The 21,971-nt window shown below is 41.3% G+C and overlaps 1 protein-coding gene across 2 annotated transcripts in view; it reads right to left on the bottom strand.

Moving 5' to 3' along the window:
- ptenb (phosphatase and tensin homolog B) overlaps window positions 1-21,971 on the bottom strand; it is a 171,356-nt gene that overhangs the window by 39,799 nt on the left and 109,586 nt on the right. The gene's annotated exons all lie outside the window — the stretch shown is intronic.

Raw genomic sequence — 21,971 nt, 5'->3', positions numbered from 1 at the left:
ATTGTGATATGGGATTCCATAATCAGGGGATCGAACAGGTGTTTCTGTGGCTGTAAACATGACTCCAAGATGGTGTGTTGCCTCCCTGGTGCCAGGGTCAAGAATGTCATGAAGTGGCTGCAGGATATCATTCTGGGGGTGGTGGGTGAACAGCCAGAGGTTGTGGCCCACATTGGTACCAAAGACATGGGAAGGAAGAGGGATGCGGTCCTGAAAACAGATTTTAGCGAGTTAGGAAGGAAATTATAAAGCAGCACCTCAGAAGCCGTAATCTCAGGATTACTCCCAGTGCCATGTGCTAGTGAGCATAGGATTGAATAATTGTACACTAGGCTGGAGAATTGGTGTAGGAGGGAGGGCATCAGATTTCTGAGGCATTGGGATCAGTTCTGGTGCAGGTGGGACTTGTACAAGATAGACAGTTACACCTTAACAGGACTGGGTCTAACATCCTCACAGGGAGATTCAATAGTGTTGTTGGGGAGGGTTTAAAGTAGCTTGTCAGGGGGATGGGAACTGGAGGTGTAGCCAGAATAATGTTAAAAGACAAAATTAAGGGCACTCTACCTGAATGCACACAGCATTCGCAACAAGGTAGATGATTTAAAGGCACAAACAAAGGTAAATGGGGATGATCTCATTTCCATTATGGAAACGTAGCTACACGGTGACCAAGACTGGGAACTGAATATTCAAGGATATTTGAAATTTAGGAGGGACAGATAAAAAGGAAAAGGTGGTGATGTGTGCTGATAATAAGTGGTGGGATCAGTACGTTAGTAAGGGAGGATCTCTGGTCGGAAGAACAAAATGTGGAATCTGTTTGAGTGGAGCTAAGAAACAGCAAGGGACAGCAAACATTGGTAGGAGTTGTTTATAGGCCACCAAATAGTAGTCGTAGTGTGGAGCATGATATTAATCAGAAGATTAGAGAAGCACGTAGCATGGGTAATACAACAATCATGGATGACTTCAATCTGCATACAGACCTGGTAAATCTAATGAGCACTAATGCTGTGGAGGACGTGTTTCTGGAGTGTGTTAGGGATGGTTTTCTGGAGCACTAGGCTGAGAACCGACTAGACAACAGGCTATTTTAGATCTAATTATGTAACGAGAAAGGGTTAATTAATAACCTTGATGTAAAAGAACCTTTAGAGATGCGTGACCATTTGATGACAGAATTTTACATTATGTTTGAAAATAAGGTTGTTCAATCTGAAGCCAGAGCGTTAAATTTGAACAAAGGAAATTATGAAGGTATGAGGGGCAAATTGGCTGAGGCAGATTGGGAAAATACAATAAAAGGTGTGATGGTACCGTGTAATGGGTAGTCTTTAAGGAATTATTACATAGTTTACAGTAATTATACATTCCTTCAAGGTACAAAAACCCAAAAAGAAAAGTCAGTCAACGGTGGCTAACAAAGGAAGTTAGGGATTGTTTAAGATTAAAAGGGCCTATAAAGTTGTCAGAAATAGTGGCAAACCTGAGGATTGGGAACATTTTAGAATACAGCAAAGGAGGACCAAGAAACAGATAAAGAAAGGGAGAATAGAATGTGACTGGCAAAAATCATAAAAACATACTGCAAAAACTTCTATAGGTATGTAAAAAGGAAGCATTTGGCTAAGACAAATGTGGGTCCATTACAGGCAGAGTCAGGAGAATTTATAATGGGGAATAGAGAAATGGCAGGGAAGCTAAATTTGTGCCTGTCTTCACTGAAGAAGATACAAGAAATCTCCCAGAATTAGAGATCCAAGGAACTAAGGAGAACGAGGAATTGAAGGAAATTAGTATTAGTAAAAAGGCTGTATTGGAAAAATTGATGGGGCTGAAGATTGATAAGTCCCTGGGACCTGATATTCTACATCCCAGAGTGTTGAAAGAGGATGCCATGGAGATGGTGGATGCATTTGTGATCATCTTCCCAAATTCTATAGGTTCTGGAATGGTTCCTGCAGATTGGGAAGTAGCAAATATCACCCCATCATTTTAAGAAGGGAGGGAGAAAGAAAACAGAGCTACAGACTTGTTAGCCTTACATCAGTAGTAGGGAAAAACCTGGAATCTATTATAAAGGATGTGATAAATGGACACTTAGATAATAATGATCTGATTGGGCGTTGTCAACATGGATTTATGAATGGGAAATCATGTTTGATGAACCTGTTAGGGTTCTTTGGAGGAATTAAGGAGAGTTGATGGATGCATTGTACTTGGATTTTTAGAAGGCTTTTGATTAAGTTCCCCCACAGAAGGTTGGTTAGCAAAATTAAAGCACATAGGATAGGAGGTAATATACTGGCATGGATTAAGGATTGTTTAACAGGCAGAAAACAGTAGGGATAAACAGGTCATTCTCATGTTGGCAGGCTGTGACTAGTGGGGTACGGCAAGGATCAGTACTTGGGCTCCAGCTGTTCACAATATATATCAATGATTTGGATGTGTGTACCAAATGTAATATTTCCAAGCTCATGGATGACACAAAACCAGGAGGGAATGTATGTTGAGGAACATGTAAAGTGGCTTCAAGGGGATTTGGACAGACTGAGTGAGTCTGGCTATGGTGGATTGGGAAAATACACAAAGATTTGGTGGTAGGCAATTGCTAGTATTTAAAAAAAAAAATACTACATGGTATACAACAGATACATTCCTCTAAGGCACAAACACCTAAAAGGTAAGGTAAATCGACCTTTGTTAACGAAAGATATTAAAGACTGCGTTAGATCAAAGAAAGTGGCTGATAAGAATGTCAGGAAAAGTGGTAAGCGTGAGGATGGGGAGCAATTTAAATCCCAGCAAAAGAGGACCAAGAAATTGATTAAGAAAGGAAAAACAATATGAATGCAAACTAGTGAGGAACATAAAGACAGACTGTAGAAGCTTCTTTAGGTACTTGAAAAGAAAAGGATTAGCTGGGACAAATGTGGGCCCATTAGAGGTGGGCACAGGAGAATTTATAATGGAGAAGAGGGAGATGGTGCAGAAACTAAACAATTACTTTGTGTCTGCCTCCATGGAAGAAGATACAGAAAATCTCCTGGAAATACTATGTGATCAAGGGACTTGTGAAACTGAGGAACTAAAAGAAATTATTAGTAAAGAGGCAATACTTGAAGTTAACTGGGTTGAAGGTTGATAATTCTTCTGGACCAGATGAGCTTCATCAGAGTGTTGAAGGAAGTGGCTAGAGGGGTTAGGGCCGCATTAGTGGTTATCGTTCAAAATTTTACAGGTTCTGGAAAGCTTCCTGCCGGCTGGAAAGTAGCAAATGGAACCCCGCTATTTAAGAAGGGAGAGTAAGGAGAAATGGAGAACTACAGCCCTGTTAGTTTGATGTTATTATTAGGGGAAATGTTAGAATCTATTATAAAGGATGTGATAACTGGACAATTAGAAAATGTCGGTTCGAAAATGCAGCAAGACCTGGACGATATCCAGGCATGGGCTGACAAGTGGCAAGTAACAAGTGACAGGCAATGACCATTTCCAACAAGAGAGAATCCAACTATCGTTCCTTGATGTTCAATGGCATTACCATCACTGAATCCCCCACTATCAACATCCTGGGGGTTCGGTTGACCAGAAACCGAACTAGACTAGCCATATAAATACTGTAGCTACAAGAGCAGGTCATAGGGTAGGAATCGTGCGACGAGTAACTCCCCTCCTGTCTCCCCAAAGCCTGTCCACCATCTACAAGGCACAAGTCAGGAGTGTGATGGAATAATCCCCACTTGCCTGGATGAGTGCAGCTCCTACAACACTCAAGAAGCTTGACACCATCCAGGACAAAGCAGCCCGCTTGATTGGCACCAAATCCAAACATTCACTCCCTCCACCCACAGACATACTGAAGCAGCAGTGTGTACCACCTACAAAATGCACTGTAGGAACTCATTAAGGCTCCTTCGACAGCACCTTCCAAAACTACGACCACTACCATCTAGAAGGACAAGGGCAGCAGACAGATGGGGACACCACCACCTGGGAGTTCCCCTCCAAATCACTCACCATACTGACTTGGAAATATATCGTCATTTCTTCACTGTCGCTGGGACAAAATCCTGGAACTCCCTTCCTAACAGCACTGTGGGTGTACCTATATCACATGGACTGCAGCAGTTCAAGAAAGCAGCCCACCACCACCTTAAGGGCAATTGGGGATGGACAATAAATGCTGGCCCAGCCAGCGAAGCCCACATCCCATGAATGAATATTTTTTAAAATGGTAAAATTGGGCAGAGTCAACATGGATTTATGAAGGAAAATCGTGTTTGACAAACTTATTGGAGCTTTTTGCGGATGTTACTTCTTCCATAGATAAAGAAGAACCAGTGGGTGTGATGTATTTGGATTTTCAGAATGCTTCTGATAAGGTCCCACACAGGTTCGTGACGAGAGGTTGGAAGTGTGGGTGTCCAAAGGGGCCTGGGTGTCCTTGATCATGAGTCACTAAAAGCTAGCATGCAAGTGCAGCAAGCAATTAGGAAGACAAATGGTATTGTTACCATAACGAGTGTTAAATGCTGCACAAACTAAATCCCAGAGGGAAATTTGGCTTACGGGCCATGCCCTTTTTATTGTATTCTGAAAACGAGAAGAAAACGTACCAATCTCAATCTTAAGAGGTCCAGTAACACTTCTAGAATTTTTAAAAATTAAAAATAAAAGCTTTATTAACAGGAATAAAAGAAAACTTAAGCACACAAGATTACTGTTACACAATTAAAGGTTAGTCTTACAAAACATTCCCCAAAAAAAAACACTACTTGGTCAAACCTACAGGCAAACACCTTCCAGACAACACTCCCTTATAGATGTTAACTATATAGAAACCCAGTAATATTACACAAAGAAAACAGCTGTAGCTTCAATAAAGGCATACCACATGACCTCTACCGTCATCCACTCTGCGGTGGAATTCATTTCAGAATAAAACTACTTGCTGCAGCCTAAGAGTTTCTGGCTTGACTGGATGGCTGGTTTAAATGGCATCCTCTCCGAGCCCAGAGCTCCAGCTACAGCTCAACAGCTCAAACAGCTCCAGCTCTCTACAGTAACTCTAATGTACCATTTATCCTTTTAATCTCCGGTTCCATTGTTCTCACACCTCGTTGAAACTAAAATCCTTCCAAGTATAAAATCTGTTATGTCTCTCCTTTGTCTTTGCTTTTGGGTCAATAAAATATAATAGCCACACTATTATTTACCTATGAAACTCCTGCAAGTTGCAAACATAGTTCTTGTCACCTCTGACTCTCACTTGATAGTCAAACAAACTCTCCACTTATTTAAAAATGCAAATGTCAGATTTAACCTGTTTACTTGTACCTCAAACTTAACACTTCTATCCTTTTCATGTTGTAAACCACCACTGACTCCTATCAATCTCTTGTCCAACTTAATTAAATCACACACACACCAGCCCCCCCCCGCAACCCCCCCACCCCGCCCAAAGCCTTCTTTACAGAATAACACAGTATTCCCCCAAAATATTAAATAATAACATCCATTCTCACAGTATGTTGGCCTACATTGTGAGGGAATTTAGATACAGGAGTAAAAATGTCTTGCTGCTTTATATAGAGCCTTGGTGAGACTTCACCTGAAGTCTTGTGCACAGTTTTGGTTCACCAGGTTAATCTCTTGGATGGCACGATTGTCTTATGAGGAGACTACGTCTGTATTCCTGAGATTTTCAAAGAATGTGGGGTGACCTTACACAGCAAGACAGGCTGGATGTAGATGAGATATTTCCCTCGGCTGATGAGTCTAAAACCAGGGCAGTTCAGCATAAGGGGCATTTAGGACAGAGATGAGGCAGAATTTCTTCACTGAGGGTGGTGAATCTTTGGAACTCTGTCCCAGAGGGCTATGGAAGCTCAATCATTGAGCATGTTCAAGACAGAAATAGACAGATTTCTGGTGACTAATGACATCAAGGAATATGGAGGTTTTGTAGGAAAGTGGCATTGAGGTAGATGATCAACCATGATCTAACTGAATGGCGGAGCAGGCTTGATGGGCCAAATGATCTACTCCTGTTCCTATGTGAGTGGGCAAGAACACAGCAGATGGAATATAATGTGAAAAAAAAAGAGGATATCCACTTTGGTAGGAAGAACAGGTGTGCAGAGTATTTCTTAAATGTTGAAAGATTAGAAAGTGTACACAGGGACCTGGGTGTCCTCGTCAATACGTCACTGAAAGCTAACATGCAACTGCAGCAAGCAATTAGGAAGGCTAATGACATGTTAGCCTTTATCGAAGAGGATTTGAGTATAGGAGTAGTGAAGTTTTGCTTCTATTGTATAAAACCTTGGTAGATGACAACAGGAGTACTGTATGCAGTTTTTGTCCCCTTACCTCAGGAAGGATATTATTGCCATAGACGGAATGCAACAAAGGATCAACAGACTTATTCCCGAGATGGCGGGACTGTCCTATGAAGAGAGATTGGAGAAACTGGACCTGCATTCTCTAGAGTTTTGAAGAAGGAGAGGTGATCTCATTGAATCCTACAAAATACTTAAAGGAATAGATGCTCGTAAGTAGATGCTGGCAAGATGTTACCCCTGGTTTGGGAGTCCAGAGCCAGGGGGCACAGCTACAAAATAAGGGGGAAGCCACTTAGGACTGAGATGAGGAGACATTTTTTACTCAGAGGCTGTGAATCTTTGGAATTCTCTACCCCAAAGGGCTGCGGAAGCTCAGTCATTGAGCATGTTTAAAGCAGAAAATGATAGATTCTAAATACTGGTGACATAAAGGGGTAGGGGGACAGTGTTTGGGGGGGTGGCGGGAGGAGGCATTGAAGCAGATGACCAGCCATGTTCGTATTGAATGGGCTACATGACCTACTCCTATATTCCTAAGATCATGAGCATGTTTAAAGCAGAGAATGATAGATTCTAAATACCAATGACATAAAGGGATACAGGGACAGTGTGGGAGGAGAAAAGGCATTGAAGTGGATGACCAGCCATGATTGGATTGAATGGGCTGCATGGCCTGCTCCCATGTTCCTAAGATCATAAGCAAGAATGGTTAAGCATCACATGAGAGACACTTCATCTATTCCACTAAAGGTTAATCTGTCTATGGCACGACTGGAATTGGAAGGATTAGAATTCAAGTTGAGTTAAATAAACAAATTTATTAACCTTATATGAACAAGATGAACAACGTGCACTACTACATTAATATGGAAAGAGCTAATAGAGTACCCAAAATTATATCAGTGTTACAACAATGAAGCCAGGTAGACAAATACACAGTTGGAAGACTAGAGCAGTGCTTCTTAAACTTCTTTCATGTGACCCCAATTTAATGTTTCAGCCTTCGTGTGACCTTGGGGTGAAAATCTGGGGGAGTATGAGCTGCTGAGGAAGGTGGAGGGGAGAAAGGAGTTGTGCATGCCCCATCTCCCCTTCTTTTACCCCTCCATCTCCTCGTGGGAGGAGTTGATGAAAAGGCAGTTTCTCTAAAAAAAAAAATCACCTACCTATTCACTTTTTGGGTCTCAGGGCAATCCATTAGGTGACCCAAAAAAAGTGAGGATTTAAAGGAGCTACACAGCTGTCAGAAATCACTAAGCTTCACAGAAACCATTGCTGCCTTGGCCGCTCACGTTCCCAAAATCTCATCTCATGAATCCACTTGGGGATGTAACCACACTGGGGGGGGGGGGGGGGGGGGGGGGGGGGGGGGGCAGGACCACATTTATTAATTTTGCTTCTAATTTCCACCCCTCCATCATTTTCACATGGTCCATCACTGACACTTCCCTTCCCTTCCTTGACCTCTGTCTCAATTTCTGGTGAAAGACTGTCCACCAATATTCATTACAAGCCTGCCGACTCCCACAGCTACCTTGACTACAGCTCCTCACACCCTACTTCCTGTAAGGACTCCATCCCATTCTCTCAGTTCCTTTGCCTCTATCGCATCTGTTCTGATGATACCACTTTCCAAAACGGTTCCTCTGACATGTCTTCCTTCTTCCTTAACTAAGGTTTTTCACCCACGGTGGATGACAGAGCCCTCAACCGTGTCCGGCCCATCTCCCGCGCATCCGCCCTCACACCTTCCTCTTCCTCCCAGAACCATAATAGGTTCTTACTTGTCCTCACTTATCACCCCATCAGCCTCTGCATTCAAAGGATCATCCTCCGTCATTTCTGCCAACTCCAGCATGATGCCACCACCAAACACATCTTCCCTTCACCCCCTCTGGCGGCATTCCACAGGAAACGTTCCCTCCGGGACACCTTGGTCCACTCCTCCATCACCCCCTACACCTCAACCCCCTCCCACGGCACCTTCCCATGCAACCGCAGAAGGTGCAACACCTGCCTCTTTACTTCCCCCCCCGCCCCTCCTCACCGTCCAAGGGCTCAAACACTTCACTTGCATTTCCCTCAATTTAGTCGACAGCATTCGCTGCTCCCAATGCGGTCTCCTCTACGTTGCAGAGACCAAGCGCAGACTGGGTGACCGCTTTGCGGAACACCTTCGGTCTGTCCGCAAGCATGACCCAGACCTCCCTGTCACTTGCCATTTCAACACACCACCCTGCTTTCATGCCCACATGTCCGCCCTTGGCCTGCTGCAATGTTGCACTGAAACTCAATGCAAACTGGAGGAACAGCATCTCATCTTCCGATTAGGCACTTTACAGCCTTCCAGACTTAACATTGAGTTCAACAACTTCAGATCATGAACTTTCTCCTCCATCCCGCTCCCCATTTTTTCTAATAATTAAAAAAAAAATTAATATATTTTTCTTTTCCCACCTATTTCCATTATTTTTAAATTTATTCCCATCCATTGTTTTACCTCCACCTTTCAGCCCATTTCGATCCCTTCCCCCTACCCTCCCCCACTAGGGCCATCTGTCACTTGCTCATCCTGCTTTCTACCCTTAAGGTCACCATTAGCACATTCCTTAGCTAATATCACCACCGTCAACACCCCTTTGTCCTTTTGTCTATGACATCTTTGGCAATCTTTTCTTTGCCTCCACCTATCACTGGCTCTATCCAGCTCCACCTGTCCCACCCCCCTCAAACAGCTTATATTTCACCTCATTTCTATTTTTTAGTTCTGATGAAGTCATACGGACTCAAAACATTAACTGTATTCCTCTCCACAGATGCTGTCAGACCTGCTAAGTTTTTCCAGCCATTTTTGCTTTTGTTTTTGTTTCAGATTTCCAGCATCCGCAATATTTTGCTTTTATCTTAGAGTTAACTTTAGAGTCCGCACGTCTCTATTTCAGAGCTCTGTGGACTCAAGGCGTGCAGATTCGAAACGTTAGCTCTGTTTCTCTCTCCACAGATGCTGTCAGACCTGCTGACTTTTTCCAGCATTTTCTGTTTTTATTACTTTTAAATGTTCTTCAGTTGAAATAAATTCCATTTCCGCAGAGCTCAGATAGCAGCCAAACTTCTTTACAAGACTGGAGATTTTAAAAAAATCACTTAATTTGAAAAATAAAGTACAAGTAATTTCAAGGGAAAAGTGGGTACTTGTTGTTCATTATTTGCCCATTCTCCTTTCATTCTTTTAATCTTTTTCCCTTCATCTATTTTAACTTCTCTCTTTCATCAATCATTTCTACAGTAGCAAAAGTTGCCTTATTCTTAGAGGATAAAGGCAGGAGATGTATGACATGAACAATTGTAACCACAGTGTCAAACTGAGGTATTTTACACTTTGAAAACTCCACTTGTACCGTATTGCATGCAAACTTTCTTTTTCAGTCCTGAGCTGCACATACAAATCCACTTCAAAGTCAGAATTTTATGCAAGCGATTAACCTAGGGGAGAATGATTTTAGTTGGGAGAAAGTGTTAACTGTTTGTCTGCTCCAGTGACCATTACGACCAGTGCAAGCAAAGCATTTCATCATAGCCCCAAAGCTCCAACCGGCTACTACAATTCCACTGTTACTGATTATGCTTCAGGAGATCCATGTGCTGGTACTTTTATTGCTGACACTACCATATATTGCTGTTTGTGTGATCAACTGCCAACATTCAAATTGTAAACCTAAGGTTGTGCTCTAGCTTGTCTTATATCTTTTCCTGACCTGTATGCAGTTAAATACTACTAAATGTAATGCCATGTGAGTAGACTTAAGTAGACATGAGCATATGCCTCTTGACATAAATTTAGACAATTACACCCTGTCAAAAGTGAAAGCCTTGAAAATCTTGGGTATGCACTTTCAAGCTGACATGAAGTACAATAGCTAAGAGTACAGTATGCCTAAAAAAAAAGGATGTTAATTCTCAGATCCCTCATCCCTTTCAGACCCCCTGCCCATGACCTGTTGTTGATCCACACTGACTACATCTGCCCTTGATCGAAAATGCTTGTCTGTGTGGCATACTGGCCTCACACGTCAACCACACAGATTCAAAAAATACAGAAGCACGCACTGAGATTGATCTTAGGCCCTTGGTACTAATTGTAAGACCGCGCCCTTCATGTTATAAAGTTTAACTCTACAAATAAGAATTAATACTTCTACTAAATTTGGAAAATCCCTTATGCAAAATACCCAATTTCAGAACTGGTTAACTCCACCATGCTCAGAGCAATCAAGGAAATTCAGAAATTTAACTAAATTCAAGCCTGTAAGATGTAGGACAGAAAGCTACTGGTATGGCCCTATTCCTACATGGTTCAGGTATCAATTAAATATTTAAGTTTAAATTTATACGTTCTTCAGTGCCTGTAATGTAGGAATGGTATATTGGTTTGTAGTTTTAATATAATTTTGATTCAATTTTACCCTTTTACTATCCCATTCAACACTTCCCTGTTACCTGCTGAATTTATTCTTGTTTCTTCATGATTGTTACATGGTTGTGAGTTTTTAACTTGATTACTTAACCTTTATGTGAATTTTCAGTGCAAGCTACACTGCAATTCAGCATTTGAGCTGTGTTTTGAATAAAATACATTATTATTATACTTTTTAGTCTGATTTCACTTGCCTTGTTCCAGCTCATTACACAGAATCCTTTCTGGCATTTTGAAGTATTCCACAAGGGCAACATAGCGTGACCAGCACAGCACAACCTTAAGTCAATGATTTTGGTACACTTGAGGATTTTATAGTTGATATTTTTTTTTTCTTGACACTTGGTGTATGAAATGGCTCAGATGTTTGAGGCAGATGTTTTGAGCTTAATCATATCCTGGTTTCAGGTGTGACTTTCCAATTTTCTGGCTGTAGTGATGGCTTTATTGTTGCAAGTGAATTCTTCATCTATTAGTGCATCAGTTACAAAAGCTTCAACTAGGTAAGTGAACGACCTGGGAACATTTAGTTTATTATTAAATGGGTGACAATGATTTGGTTTTGTGTAATACTTACCAAGAGCTGGCTGATACATAAAACTTTATTTTCTTCAGCACCATGTGGCTGTTTCAGTGGAAATTCTGCTTTGCCAAGGCAAAATGCCTGCTCAGAAATTGTATTATTTTGAAGTGGCTTATACCAAGCCATTGCACTTTCCTTTCAGAAGTGAGTAATGCACACTTTGTACTGCAATGCATGATCCCAGCATCTTTTGCATGGCCCAGGTTTCAATGCAAAATGCCTAGACAGAGTTAACTATCACTCTCAAATAAAAAAAGGCACTGGGGTCATACATAAGCTCTTTAATAAGCGTGAGTTGCTTGATGATTCAAGCTTGTGTCTCAAATATGTAACTTTCTCTATTATTTGGCTGGTTGGAGTGTGGAAGTTGGGAACAGAGGGTGTAGGGAACCTGTTCAAAAACAATTGTGGGCTTAATTTATAATTCAACTTCCTGATGCTCAGGAATTTTGGTTCCTTAGAAGCTTAAGTTACAAGAAACCTAAGTTCCCTTCATAAAACTATTTCAACAACTTGCATTTATATTGCACCTTTAACATTGAAAAACATTCCAAGGTGGAGAGAGAGATGTAAAAAGGTCCAGTGACTTAGGGAGAAAGTTCCAGAGCCTAAGGCCCAGGCAGCTGAAGGCATGGCCACCAACAGTGGAGCAATTTGAATCATGGGTGTGCAAACTGCCAGAATTGGAGAATCATAGTTACCTTGTAGTGTTATAGGGCTGGAGGAGGTTACCAAGATGGTGGGGCATGATGACAAGGCTATGGGGGGATTTGAAAACAAGAAGCTTATCAAGGTGTTGATGGACTGAGTCAATGTAAGTCAATGAGCACAGGGGTGATGAGTGAACGGTACTTGATGTGAGTTAGGATACGAACAGCAGAGCTTTGGAGGACTTCCAAGTGTATAAGATGGGCCAGTAGGAAAAGCATTGGGAAAGTCAAGTCTAGAGGTAACAAAGTAATGGATAGATTTTTCAGCAGCAGATATGCTGATGCAGAAGTGCAGACAAGCAATGTCACAGCAGAAAATAGGTAGCCTTGGCAATGGAGCAGAAAGATGGTCAGAAGCTCAACTCGGGGTCAAACAGGACACCAGAGTGAACAGGTCTGACAGCATCTGCGGAGAGGAATATAGTTAACGTTTCGAGCCAGTATGACTTTTCATCAGAACTGAGGAAATATAGAAATGAAGCGAAATATAAGCCTTTTGAGGGGGGTGCGACAGGTAGAGCTGGATAGAGGGCCAGTGATAGGTGGAGGCAAAGAAGAGATTGCCAAAGATGTCATAGACAAAAGACAAAGGGGTGTTGACGGTGGTGATATTAGCTGAGCAATGTGCTAATGGTGACATTAAGGGTAGAAAGCAGGATGAGCAAGTGACAGATGGCCCAGTGGGGGTGGGGCGGGGGGGGGGGAAGGGATCGAAATAGGCTAAAAGGTGGAGGTAAAACAATGGATGGAAATACATTTAAAAATAATGGAAATAGGTGGGAAAAGAAAAATATATTTAAAAGATATAAATTATTGGAAAAGGGGGGATTGGAAATGTAGAGGAGACCGCATTGGGAGCAGCGAATGCAATAGACTAAATTGAGGGAAGTGCAAGTGAAGTGCTGCTTCACTTGAAAGGAGTGTTTGAGCCCTTGGACAGTTTGGCGGGGGGGGGGGGGGGGGGGGGAAGCAAAGGGGCAGGTGTTGCACCTTCTGCAGTTGCATGGGAAGGTGCCGTGGGAGGGGGTTGAGGTTGTAGGGGGTGATGGAGGAGTGGACCAAGGTGTCCCGGAGGGAACGTTTCCTGTGGAATGCCGCCAGAGGGGGTGAAGGGAAGATGTGTTTGGTGGTGGCATCATGCTGGAGTTGGCAGAAATGGCGGAGGATGATCCTTTGAATGCGGAGGCTGGTGGGATGATAAGTGAGGACAAGGGGGACCCTATCATGGTTCTGGGAGGGAGAGGAAGGTGAGGACGGATGCGCAGGAGATGGGCCGGACACGGTTGAGGGCCCCGTCAACCACCGTGGGTGGAAAACCTTAGTTAAGGAAGAAGGAAGACATGTCAGAGGAACTGCTTTGGAAAGTGGCATCATCAGAACAGATACGATAGAGGCAAAGGAACTGAGAGAATGGGCTGGTTTTCTTACAGGAAGCAGGGTGCGAGGAGCTGTAGTCCAGGTAGCTGTTGGAGTGGTAGGCATGTAATGAATATTGGTGGACAGTCTATCACCAGAAATTGAGACAGAGGTCAAGGAAGGGAAGTGTCAGTGATGGACCATGTGAAAATGATGGAGGGGTGGAAATTGGAAGCAAAAATTAATACATTTTTCCAGATCCAGATGAGAGCATGAAGCAGCACCAAAGCAGTCATCGATGTACCGGAGAAAGAGTTGTGGGAGGGGGCCTGAGTAGGACTGGAACAAGGAATGTTCCACATACCCCATAAATAGCCCATGTATGGGCTATTTATATTTTTGTTTCAGATTTCCAGCAGCCGCAGTATTTTGCTTTTACCAGAGTGAACAGTCTAGTTCAGCTTAAGACAGAGGCCAGGGAGCAAGATGGAGTTGGTGACTTGGAGACAGAGCTTTGTGGAAGGAACCAAAGATAATGGTTTTGGTCTTCCCAATATTTGATTGGAGAAAATTTTCAACAATATGGGTTATTTTGTTGGATGGTCTACATTTCCTTTTTCCATAATCAATGGAAATTTTAAAGTTGCTGTATTGCTTCCATATATTCCAGGCATCGATACTGGGATCACATTTAATAACTGAATACAATTTTCTCATTCACACAGAGCAGTAAATAATACAAAAATCAATCTAAACAACTTAGCTGTTCAAATCCACTTAATATTTACATTGGAAAGGAGTGATGGAGGATTGCAAAATGTTAGAGACCATTAAGGTTTAAAGAAATCCAAACACCCAGCAATTCAACAGAACTACACCACAAGATTTCACGTTTTTAAACAAAATAAAACTTTATTACATATAAAGTGAAATTAAACAAATCAAGCACCACTAACTTGAGTCGTTATAAGTTATAGCGTTATGTTATAAACTCAGTTTACATTTTTACTTCTCCCCCACCCCTCCAGAATTCCCTTATCTTACAAAACCTTGAAGGGTCATTCACTTCTCGAGGACCAAACCAAAGGTTTGCAGAACTCTAGAATTTACTCGCATTTCTCTTCAGAGTTCCAGTGTCCTCCAATTTACAAAATTTAATGGGGATCTTTCCATTATCTTTTGGCTAAGTGACCCTTCAAGTTCTTCTAAAACCTCACAGCTCAGAATTCCACCGCTTGAGCATGGGTCTCCCTGCAACTCCTACACAGTGGTTTAAAACATCAGAAAGCACCTTGGTTTCCAACAGCCCACTGCTTTGGTTTCAAACTGCAACCAAGCTGATTACTTTTAGAATTCCAACTGTAACAAGGTTAACTGCCTTTCACTGAAGGTGACCGTAACTTTCTTCCTTTAGCTAACAGCTAAATAAATCTTCCAGTCGTTTTTCCCCTTAACCCAACTTTGTCTTATACTGAATACAAGCTCACAATCCCAGGCTGCATCATGGACGACAGCTGACGCTTTCTCTTTCTTAACTGCTTTTCCAAATATCCAGTCTTGCCTGCTGGCTATGCACTAATTGAATTCAGAGATAATTCAAAACAAAGAATTTCACTAAGCTCCACCCATCTCCAGGGTGATGTGACACAGGGCCTGGTCCCAGGTAGAAATGAAAATGACTACCTTCTAATTCCAAAGCTTTTCTTAATTCTGGGAAACCACATGAATAACTTATATCTTTTCCTGGAATAACCACAGTAGTCATATCTCCAGTTCTTTAGCTATGTAAACCAATCTGCTGTTTTATGATCTTATCTTTCTGGCTTTTCACCTCTTAAATTAACATAATCCCAACCTCTTTAAGTGTGATAAACTCCAAACGTATTTGAATTGCATTTGCTTCAGGGGTGATTATCAGTTTCAAAACCAGTTAAAACTTTAATTCATGTAACCAAAATTTATATTCTAAAATAGATATTCGCAACAATAGTATGGAAGAAGCTGTCAACATCCGTTGTTAATATTTCATATTTGCCACACCAAATTTCCAAATTGCCATACCTGTACTTTACCTGCCTTGATCTGGCAAATATTTGGCAATGGAATTTTGTCAGAGTATTTGCCTTGAAGAAGTCAGGTGATTTACATTGTAAAGGCATCTTTCTTCTGCATGGTCCCTTACTGGGTCATGCTACTGGAACAAGTGCAACACTTAGACACTTTTATACTCTTGAAGGAGGTCATAACACAAGAGATGTCTCATGCAACCTCAAATATTCCACCAAAAGAATATCTTCAGGTGCAGACCATTAAACTCCGATTGATTTTGACCTGGGACAGAACAATAAAGATCTGCCGCAAATTTGGAGGACACAAATGAGCCCTGGAACAAAAGGAAATCCATTCAACAGAAAATTTAGTTGTTTTCTTCTGTTCGCATTCCCCCAGAACATTGCTACCGACTAACCAAGTATGCAGGTACAAAGGGAGATGTTTACATTAAAATGGTGGTTTCTACTTCAAGCTCCGAATGTCCAATTGAGCTAAATGAAAACAAAGTTTACTAAAAGTATGCAAGCTACTTCAGATAGCTTTATGACAAATATTATCCATGGCCCAATAGGTGCCCAACATATAGCTGTATGCACTGGACATGATGGTAATAACAAAAAGTTCACCCTATAAGTCATTTTAGGGTACTGTAATTTAGTTCCTGATTTACTCAGTTCTATAACTATAAGAGGTTTGATTTATTTAAGCCATTGGTTTTTAACCATATGGGTGAATACCAATACAATACACTTGCACGTCTAAATCATACTAATGAGAAAGAAGCCAAAAAATCAAGCATTACAATTTGTTTGAAATGTAAAGTAAACATTACCTTGGGTAGGAACCTCAGTTATGTTTCAAAACCTACAATCTAAATGCCAGGGTACAGAGAAATGATCAACTATCTGTGCCTCAATCTTACTATGGTGAAACCAAATCAGCCAGCAATTTTTTTTAATGCAATGGTTTTTAGATCACAAGCATCAGTTGCAGAAGAAGCATTCATAAGTTGTTTGCCAGCTGGAAATTAATGGAGGGTACTGCTCAACTGTCTGTACGAGAGAACAATTAACAAATATTCTCCCAAAGAACCCGAGGAACGTGAATGGCTGAGATGATGACAATGTGGATTCAAATAGAACATCACTTCAGATGGGGGTCAACAGAGGCCAAAATACTCACAGGTAGATGACACCCTATGCAAAACATCTAATAGTGCTAGAGGAACACTAGAAGACAAAATATTTGCAGTTGTAGGTAATATGTTGGGGACTCATAAGAAGACAATGACTCAATGAGCATTTCCTTTCAACAGCCAAATCAAGTGGGAAAACTGTTGAATTCAGGCACAGAATCCGCTCCATCTGGAGAGAGAGGTTCCTATTATGGGGTGCAGACGTCAATAGAGCATTGTTTTGTCAAGATTGAGAAGGCCAAAATAGTGTTCTCAAAATTAAATTCCTTCCTTCCACAAAACATTTTTGGAAGATTCTGTCCATCAGGGAAAATGGTAGGATTATTTAAGAAATTTAGGTCCACCTTAAAGATACACCCATCCAGCTTCCAGGATGTGACCTATGATCATGGGGCAAAAAAGTGAGTTAATAGTTAGCCAGTGATGCACAGGTGTCCATCTTTAGATGTTACCAAATCCTAAAGATTTGGATAACTTTTAAATGTATCTTGCTGAATGGTGGTCCAGCCAACCTATCAACTCTGGTCATGTGTTGTTCCAAAAGCATCTGCCATTGCTTCATGCACCAGGCTGATCAATCAGTAATGCAACTCGACAGGAATAGATCATGGGTCCTGCCTTACCTGGTGACACACTGGTCTACTGTTGTGTCATCTGTTGAGACACTTATTCAAATTGCCTAATACCAGAGATTGAAAGCATTTAAACACTAGCCACACTGCTTAAAATGCAAGTTGATTGATGTACCAAGTGAACTCAGATGCTGTCTACTGAACCCAAAGGTCCTAAAGATACCAATCTGGAAAATGCATCTGTCATCTACATTAATACACGGAGAAGGGGTTGAGAAAGAATAGTTGGCAGAAATCAGGTTGATCACAGTGATTGATATAGCCTGTGATGATGGACTGCTGGTGGAGTATGTTCAACGGGAGAAATCTCATGAATACTCAGATTTGGGTACCGCAGGGTGACTGGTATTCTAGGGTATTACTATTCTGAAATTATTGCATTTTCCGTAAGTAGGTCCACTGATCCACACAAGATGGCAAAGTAACCTAGAACTTGAAAGAGCACCTTAACAAAGATAGCACACCTCTGTGGCTTTGAGCAGGCTTTTGCAATTTACCACAAAGCTTAGCTCCTGGAAGGAGCTGAGCTCCTGCCAAATAACTAAGCAAAGAGATCCCTGATTTGATGCTCTTTAAAGCTGAATCAATGTTTTGTGGTTTACAAACTTTTTAAATGTGGGGGAATCCCATGCAAATACTCCCAAACATCTTGCACCACCTACCTAAATTCTGAAAGATAATGCCAGCTACCCAGAGGGAACTGCTGTACTAGATTCATCACTGACTATAGAGGAGGAAATACTGCGGGATTATGTATCAGTCAAAATGCAGCAGTAGCAGTTTATTTAAATAGCAAAAGTTTTGTAAAGAATTGTTAAAAATGCAAATGAGCTGAAACAAGACAGTAAATTTTTTTAAAGATTTCCTAAAACTATACACAATGAAAGACTTAAGTGACTTGCCTCCCCCATCCAAAAGAAGTGCCAAGACAAAATTCAAGTCTTGATAGAAACAAGATAGAAGCTGAAAGGGTTCTCCATTTGACCCTGCAATGAGCTTCCTGATATTCTCTCCATCAACAAGACTAAGTACTTCCACCTCCATAACATTACCCGTCTCTGCCCCGCCGCAGCCCATTTGCAGTTGAAACTTTAACCAGGCCATTGTTACCTCTAGATTTGACTATTCCAAAGGCTCTCCTGGCTGGTTTTCCGCCTTCCACTCTCCATAAACCCTCATTAAAACTCTGCTACTCATATCTTAAACTTACACCAAATCATGGTCTCCCATCCCACCTGAGTTCGCTGACCTACATCGGCTCTTGGTGTGACAATGCCTCGAATTTAAAATTCTTATCATAGGATTCAAATCCCACCATGTCCTCACCCCTTCCTACCTTTATATCCTCCTTCAGCCCTACAGCCTTCTCTGCTTTCCTCCACTTCCTGTCTCTTGCGCATCCCTGATTTCCAATACTCCACCATTGGTGGCACTGTCTCAGCTGCTAAGGGCTGAAGCTCTGGAATTCACTCCCTAAACCTCACTGGCTCTCTCTCTCTCTCCCCTCTAAGAAGTTCCTTAAAACCTACCTCTTTGACCAAGCTTTGGGTAACCTGTCTTAATATCTTCTTCCGCAGCTCGGAGTCAAATTTTGCCTGATTTGTTTCAGTAAAGCACCTTTGAGAGTTAAACTAAGTTAAAGACGTGACAAAAATGCAAATTGCTAAGCAAAATAAATCTCCATGGTTAGATTAGAATATTTATTATCAGAATGTTGAGGAAGTTTGAGACATTTCGAGAATCATTATGAGAGAGTTAAGACACTGGGGAGGTACCAGATGATCAGGAACAGGCTAATATGGTACACATTCAAAACAATAGCAAATCAGACAAAACTATTAAGTCTTATATTAATTTAATGTAAAATAATGAAAACTTTTATTAGGAGTAAACTTAAACATTATGTATACAACAGCCATCTTGTAAACAGCAGTCAACATAGCTTTAAGAAAACAAAGTCCTATCTGACCAATTTTCTTCATTTATTTGAGGGAATGACAACCAAAGTTGACTGTGCTATAATCCATAAAATGTTGCGCACTTAACTTCCAAAAAGCACTGAATAATGTTCCACACAAAGACTACTAGTTAAGTTCAAAAGTGACGAGGATTGAAAATAGAATTTGTGAATGGATAGCAACTTGGCTGACGGGTATGAACCAATAGATGCCGATTGGCAATGTTGCCTCAACCTCAAAGGCTAGCACAAGCCTGCCTCTGTAAGTTACTGCATGTGTATGCCTGCATAAAAAAAAAATTAAGGGTCTGTGCACACAAAAAAAATTGCCCATGCACCTGGAAAAAAAAATTACAAGAAACATTTATGTCGGGATGGGGGCCAAGAATAAATATGGATTGGGACACCCCAGAATTCAGTGCTGGGACCTTTACTGTTTTTACTTGACATAGTACAATAGCAGCAGTATGTACCATCTACAAGATGCACTGCAGGAATTCACCAAGGCTCCTTCAACAGCACCTTTCAAACCCACGACCACTATATCTGGAAGGACAAGAGCAGCAGATAAATGGGAACACCACCACCTGGAAGTTCTCCTCCAAGTCACTCACCATCCTGACTTGGAAATATATCGTTGTTCCTTCACTGTTGCTGGGTCAAAATCCTGGAACTTCCTCCCTAACAGCACTGTGGATGTACCTGCACCACATGGATTGCAGCTGTTCAAGAAGGCAACTCGCCACCACCTTCTCAAGGGCAATTAGGGATGTGCAATAAATGTTGGCCAAGTCAGCGAAGCCCACATCCCATGAATGAATAGAAAACATAAAATATTGCAAATCAGCTGGCCAGGTGGTGAAGGATTGAACCAAACCCTAGTCTTTATAAAACTTGTAAGTTTTTATTTAGGGATTCACATTACAAACATGCATCACCAAACTCAACCTCCACAGTTTCAGTCTGTTGTTATACATAGAAGCTCAAATTTCAGAATAAGGGGTAGCCCATTTTAGTCAGTAATGAGAAGGAATTTCTTCTGAGGGTCATGAATCTTTGGAATTCTCTCATCCAGAGCGCTGTGGAGTCTGAGTCATTGAACATATTCAAGGCTAAGATAGATACTGGAACTCCAGAAGAGTCAGCGGTTATGGCAGCAGGCAGAAAAATGGGGTTAAGGACAAGATCAAATCAGCCATAATCTTACTGAATGGCGATGCCGGTTCAAGGGGTTATACGGCCTCCTCTTGCTCCTTTTTTTTTAATGCTCTTATGAATTACCTGTTCATGCCCACCACCTGACTACAATTAACATCACTAATTTGAATTCAGAAACTCTAGTCAAACTTGCACAGTACAGTAAACTTTGGATAGTGGAATCAAGAAAGACAGTCCAGAAATTACTGAACGAGTTGCATAGAATATAAGTAGACTAAACAATGGAAATTAAATGGAACGTAACCATGTGTCTTGTATTCTGTTGAAGGAAAAACGATGACATACATAATCCATGAACAGAGGTGAAATGGTAAAAGATGCAGTTGAAAGACTTAATTTTAGTGAACAATGCTCTGCATCTAAAACAATCCAGAACAGCAATCAAAAGCAAAAATTGTGCTTTAATACAGTGCCTTTCACACCCTCAAGATGTCTCAAGTGCTTTACAGCCAATTTAAATACTTTAGAAGTGTCGTCACAATTCACAAATGCCAGGTAATGACCACCTCCAACAAGAGAGCTTCTAACTTTCTCTCCATGACACTCAAAGGTGTTACAATTGTCAAATCCCCGTCCGCATTCAGCACAGCAGGTCAGAGGCTGGCTATTCTATAGTGAGAAGCTCACCTCCCCAAATTCTCTTCACTTATATTCTAGGGGCATTGTAAAGTTCATATCTTTTTATTTCTGTCAAGGCTGTGGACTAAAATTACAATGGCTGCAGTTTGAAAGACATATCCACTGGGACAGTGTGAAGGATATATACAATGTTGCTGTCCTGGAACAGAGTGTGCCATGAAAGACAGGATGGTGCTGAGGAGGAATCTAGTCTAGTGGGGAACTGCCTGGCAACAATGTTTTAATTGGCTCCTGACCAGGGTTTGTGAGGGAGCAGTGCAGCAGAATAGCTCCTAGCCTGAAAAGAAGAAAACCTAAAACCTCTCTCTCCTATGTCTAAGATTCTAGTAATTCTACAATAATAGCTAGTTGGCTTTTTCTCCTCATATCTCTATAACCTGCTTTCTCTCTGAAAACCCCTGTCAAGAGGCAAAGGAGAAAATCACTGTTAGAGACATTGAAAGGCAAGTACTCAACCAGTGAACTAAAGACTGAAAGTGCTGGAAGACCACCTTGTGTCATCAACAAAGAACTGAAAGGAATTTGGAAGGCATTGATCAAAATCAACCCATCGTGTCCTATACTCCGGAATTGCTGCTAGTGAACAGCTTTATCCCACCTTTAAAATTCGTGTTTTTGTGTGTCTTATGTGTTTTGTATGTGTGTGTATAGGGATTTAAGAAGGGGTAGAGTTTAGGTTATAGAGTTAAAAATTAGCAGTTCATACTTCTTTCTTTTGCCACTGGTTAACGACAGTTTGTTCAATAAACAGTTCTTTACTTATTAAGTTTACAAACCTGGTGCTCATATTCTGTTAACCTAA

Source organism: Cetorhinus maximus, chromosome 20 (assembly GCF_964194155.1).
Source record: "Cetorhinus maximus chromosome 20, sCetMax3.hap1.1, whole genome shotgun sequence".
NCBI lineage: Eukaryota > Metazoa > Chordata > Chondrichthyes > Lamniformes > Cetorhinidae > Cetorhinus > Cetorhinus maximus.
This window is presented reverse-complemented; position numbering and strand designations above follow the sequence as displayed.